The sequence below is a fragment of the Erythrolamprus reginae genome, chromosome 5 (genome assembly GCF_031021105.1).
Source record: "Erythrolamprus reginae isolate rEryReg1 chromosome 5, rEryReg1.hap1, whole genome shotgun sequence".
In the NCBI taxonomy this organism is placed as follows: Eukaryota; Metazoa; Chordata; class Lepidosauria; order Squamata; family Dipsadidae; genus Erythrolamprus; species Erythrolamprus reginae.
The window spans coordinates 2976464-2982463 of record NC_091954.1 but is presented as its reverse complement, the minus strand read 5'-3'; positions in this window follow the sequence as shown (position 1 = coordinate 2982463).

The window sequence follows — 6000 nt, the reverse complement described above, 5'->3', positions numbered from 1 at the left end:
CTGTTGATTTCATGTCTGCAATTAAAATAACTTTACCACCAAGGGCCGTTCTCAAGTACACTTCCCACCTGATATAGTATATAACTGAGTTTCCTAATATTTTTCTATTTTTTTATTTTATTCATTTGTCCAATACATAAATACATAGGAAGAAAAATAGACATGTAGTAATATATATAAGGGTAAAAGTGAACTTAGAGGAGAGGATATATGAAAGGAAGAAAATATATATGAAAAGAAAGGAAAGACAATTGGACAGGGGACAAAAGGCACACCGGTGCACTTATGTACGCCCCTTACTGGCCTCTTAGGAACCTGGAGAGGTCAATCGTGGAGAGTCTAAGGGAGAAGTGTTGGGGGTTAGGGGTTGAGACGATTGAGTCCGGTAATGAGTTCCATGCTTCGATAACTCGATTGTTGAAATCATATTTTTTACAGTCAAGTTTGGAGCGGTTCGTATTAAGTTTGAATCTGTTGCGTGCTCTTGTGTTGTTGCTGTTGAAGCTGAAGAAGTCACTGACCGGTAGGACATTGCAGCATATGATCTTGTGGGCAATACTCAAGTCGTGTTTTAGGCACCGCAGTACAATTTAGGAGAGCCTTACTCTCACAGGGGGATATAATCAACATCGCAGGAGGTGCTAGTGCCACTCTATAAACCTTAGTAAGACCATACCTAGAATGTTGCATTACTCAGGTTGAAACAAAAGGTGAAAATCCACGATTTAAGCTTTGAATTACACTCTCTATATGAAAAAGCCTCATTTACAGGCAGAAGTCAGTCTTGGAAAGATCATTGAAATAGGTTTCACAGCTGCAGAGTTATCAGATAGGCCTCCGGGAAAGACGCCAGAGCCAGGGCTAATTGCATTCCAGCAAGATAAACCAGGTGTGAGTCACAGGTAATACAATTCTGCAAGTCTACGGAGAGGGGCGGCATACAAATCTAATAAATAAATAAATAATAAATAAATTCAGCTCACCACATTCTATCAAGCAGGCAGCTTCTATGACAGTGATGGCCAACCTATGACAAGGGTGCCACAGGTGGCACGCGGAGCCATATCTGCTGGCACACGAGCTGTTGCCCTAGCTCAGCTCCAACGTGCATGTGTGTGCTGGTCAGCTGATTTTTGGCTTGCACACAAACTCTGGGAGGGTGTTTTTGGCTTCCAGAGAGACTCCTGGGGGATGGGATAGGGCATTTTTACCCTCCCTTGGCTCTAGGGAAGCCTTTGGAGCCTGGGGAGGGTGCAACACGAACCTACTGGGCCCACCAGAAGTTGGGGAACAGGCTGTTTCCAGCCTCCAGAGGGCCTCCAGGGGGCAGGAGAAGCTGCTTTCACCCTCCCAGAAATTATGGGTGTGGGTACTCGTGTATATGCGATAGAACATGTCCAAGCTTTATCGGCACCTGAGGAACAAAAGGTTTGCCATCACTGTTCTAGCAGAAATCAGGTATTTTGGGGAACCTTTCTGGAACCCCAGATCTAACACAGCATCCATGGAAGCAACATTGAAACTCCACCCAGAATTACCCAGAAGCCTTCCCTTATATACCTGCTGGGAGTGGTCATCAAACCCCTAGAGTTAAAATACAAACTATTTCCTTTTACCATACAGGTGTTGTTGTCTGCTTTGTAACCTGAATCTAGCATTTAAGAGTGTCTCATTATCTCTAATGTCCTCTTCATCCTCTGACTTGGACCAATCCCCCATTGACATATCTGCCACCGCTGGTGGTCCCTCTGTGTCACACAGTGGCCCACCAATTGTCCATGGGGATCTTGAGCAGAAAGAGAAGGCAAAACCGTCCCTTTCCCTTGACCCACAACAAATGGGACCTAAGGGAACCCTGCCTGCCTCAACCAACGTAGAGGCGGCACTTGGACATCCGTTTCAATAACCACCCATGATACACTTGCCATCAATGAATCCATCTAATCCTGTCTTGAAGCTATCCAGGCTGACAGCTGTCACGACCTCTTCTGGAAGGGAATTCCATAAACCAATGGCCCTCTGAGTGAAGAAATATTTCCCTTGATTTGTCCTCACTTTCTTACCTATGAGCTATGACCTATGATTAGGGGACTGGAGGCTGAAACATATAAAGATTGATTGCAGGAATTGAGCATGCTAGTCTAGCGAAGAGAAAGTCTAGGGGAGACATGAGATCAGTCTTCCAAAATCTGAGGGGCTCCCACAGAGAGGAGGGAGTCGAGCTATTTTCCAAGACACTTGGAAAGCCAGACCAGGAACAATGGATGGAAATTAATCAAGGAGGGAGATTCAACCTAGAAACAAAGAGACCTTTTCTGACAGTGAAAGCAATCAACCAATGGAACAGCTGGCCTTCAGAAGGCATGGAAGCTTCATCAAGACGAGACTAGACTGCCACCTGTCAGAATTGGTGAAGGGCAGTGATAGAAACATAGAAAAACATAGAAGATTGACGGCAGAAAAGGGCAGTGGTCATTTTGGGGCAGCCAAAATTTTTGGTGTGGCTTATTTTGTGGGTGTGGCTTAATGGTCATGTGACTGGGTAGGAGTAGCTTGCCAGCCATGTGACCAGGTGGGAGTGGCTTGAACGATCATCATCGTCCTCGACTTACAACCTTACCAGTGTCGCTCGCTGGGGTGACAATTTGCTTTGTGTTTCCCGCACTCTCCTTCCTGGGTCGCCCCGCTGCCTCAGGCTAGGCGAACGGGGGCTGCCAGAAGCATAAATGTTGCCAGCGCCGCTTCCACCCACGCCTTCTGCTTGCACCTCAGGTGGTAGGTGGCCGCGTGAGGCTGGAGGGGAGCTGGACAGGAGAGAGGGCAGCTCGTCCGAGGCCAGGAAGGAGGAAAGAGGAAAAAAGCAAGGAGCGCAGTCAGAGCAGCAGGGAAAATAAGAAGATACGAGCTGAGACCCATAATCCAGGAAGTGACAGCCGCCGATCAGCTGGAGCTGCACACTCACCTTCATTTCCACCGGTGGAACTACTACGTTCTGCCTGGTGCCCACCCCTGCCCTGAAGACACCCACCCTCATTCTCTCAAACAAAAGCCAGGAAAAAAACAAAGAAAGTCCAAAACGAAACTGAAGTTTAATGTTTCCAAATGTAAAATAATGCACTTGGGGAAAAGGAATCCTCAATCTGAGTATTGTATTGGCAGTTCTGTGTCAGCAAATACTTCAAAAGAAAAGGATTTAGGGGTCGTGATTTCTGACAGTCTCAAAATGGGTGAACAGTGCAGTCAGGCGGTAGGGAAAGCAAGTAGGATGCTTGGCTGCATAGCTAGAGGTTTAACAAGCAGGAAGAGGGAGATTATGATCCCGCTATATAGAGTGCTGGTGAGACCACATTTGGAATACTGTGTTCAGTTCTGGAGACCTCACCTACAAATAGATATTGACAAAATTGAACGGGTCCAAAGACGGGCTACAAGAATGGTGGAAGGTCTTAAGCATAAAACGTATCAGGAAAGACTTCATGAACTCAATCTGTATAGTCTGGAGGACAGAAGGAAAAGGGGGACATGATCGAAACATTTAAATATATTAAAGGGTTAAATAAGGTCCAGGAGGGAAGTGTTTTTAATAGGAAAGTGAACACAAGGACAAGGGGACACAATCTGAAGTTAGTTGGGGGAAAGATCAAAAGCAGCATGAGAAAATATTATTTTACTGAAAGAGTAGTAGATCCTTGGAACAAACTTCCAGCAGACGTGGTAGATAAATCCACAGGGACTGAATGTAAACATGCCTGGGATAAACATATATCCATCCTAAGATAAAATACAGAAAATAGTATAAGGGCAGACTAGATGGACCATGAGGTCTTTTTCTGCCGTCAGACTTCTATGTTTCTATGTTTCTATGAAAGTGCAAGCTTGTTGGGCCAGGCGGATTGATATATCCAATTGTGGATCTCATGCACAACTGAACCATTGGAAACTGCTCCCACTGGCCATTCAATTTGCACATTTCCTTCTGGCAATTATCCGTCTTACCTGGGCTAGGATGAAAATTACAGGGAGGATTTCTGCAAGGCAGAAAACAGCTGTGACCTGCTATCTTGTTCAAACATCTTGTGGAAATTAAACATACTGAAGTGTGAAATTGGTTGATGTTGTCACTTCGCACACTTTCTCTGAGCCTTCATTGGAACATGCGCCATCGTGGTGTGATCACATTAATTACGGAACACATATTGATTTCAAGCTATATATCTAACTAGTCGCTGGATGCCCGTGCTTCGCTCGGAAACTGTGTGATCGAGCTTGATAAATTGACAGTTAAAGCTTGAAAATCAATGAGTAGTTACCATCAGGCTTGATACATTGCCTTGAAAGGCTTGAAAATTTATGCAGAATGTGTAACTCCTTAGCATCGGAGCATGTTAATACAGTGTTTTCCTGAACATAACACCCTGTCTTATATATTTTTTTTGAACCCTGGAATAAGCGCTTGGTCTTATTGCCATGCGCTCAAAAGCCCAATTGGGCTTATTATCATGGGATGTCTTATTTTGGGGAAAACAGGTTATAAGGTAACTGGCAGTTGGAATAGAGTTCTTTTCAGGTGGGGAGGGGGAGTAGAATGTCTAAATGATGGAGCACCCACAATTTCTGGAGCTAAACAATTCTACTGATTAATTGTTCTCTCTGTCAGTAATTTTTTTCCTAGTTCTAGGTTCTTAGTTCTTAAATGGAGCCCCTTCCTTATGAAACCAGGTTGCCATGCCTTGGTCTCTTCAGCCCTAAAAGACAGCATTTAAGAGGTGACTTGATCGGTGTATAAAATCATGCATGGGATAGAAAAGGTGGATAGAGAAAAAAATATTTTCTTTATCACACAATATTAGGATGAGGGGGACCTCCCTAAAGCTCATAGGTAAGAAAGCGAAGACAAATAAAAGGAAATATTTCTCCACTCAGAGGGTCCTTGGTTGATGGAATTCACAACTTCCAGAAGAGGTCATGACAGCTGTCAGCCTGGATACCTTCAAAGAAGGATTCGACAGATTCATGGATGCCAAGTGTATCATAGGTGGTTATTGAAATGGATGTCCATGTACCGACCAGAATATCTTCGGGACCGCCTCCTGCCGCACGAATCCCAGCGACCGGTTAGGTCCCACAGAGTCGGCCTTCTCCGGGTCCCGTCGACCAAACAATGCCGTCTGGCGGGACCCAGGGGAAGAGCCTTCTCTGTGGGGGCCCCGACCCTCTGGAACCAGCTCCCCCCTGAGATTAGGATTGCCCCCACCCTCCCTGCCTTTCGTAAACTCCTTAAGACCCACCTCTGCCGTCAGGCATGGGGGAACTAAACATCTCCCCCTTGCCCATGTTGTTTTGCCATTGATTGATTGACTGTGTGTCTGTTTTTATATACATTGGGATTGTTTTATAAATTTATTAATTTTAAACTGTAATTAGATTGGTGGGCATTGGATTTGTTATTATGTACTGTTTTATTGTTGTTGTGAGCCGCCCCGAGTTTGCGGAGAGGGGCGGCATATAAATCCAATAAATCTAATCTAATCTAATCTCTATGTTGGTTGGGGCAGGCAGGGTTCCCTTGGGTCCCATTTGTTGTGGGTCAAGGGAAAGGGAGGGTCTTGCCTTCTCTTTGTGCTCAAGATCCACATGGACAATTGGGGGCCACTGTGTGACACAGAATGCTGGACTTGATGGGCTTTGGCCCCATTCAGCAGGGCTCTTCTTATGCTTTTATGTTCATACTAGCCCAAGTGTAGCTCTCCATGCTTCAAAAAATGTACGTGCGGCATTCGAGAGCTTTAAGAGATGAAATGGATGCATTAAAAAAACCCTTAAAGGATCCATGGTTTGTTGAGAAAGTAGGAGGGAGGGGGTGGGAGGGAGGGAGAGAGAGAGGGAGAGAGAGGGAGGGAGGGAGGTAGAGGTGAACTGGCTGCTCCTAGTCTTCTGTTATTCTCCATGACTGGCTTCACAGATTCACTTTTCCTCTTTGCTCATTGATTCTCAGTTGGC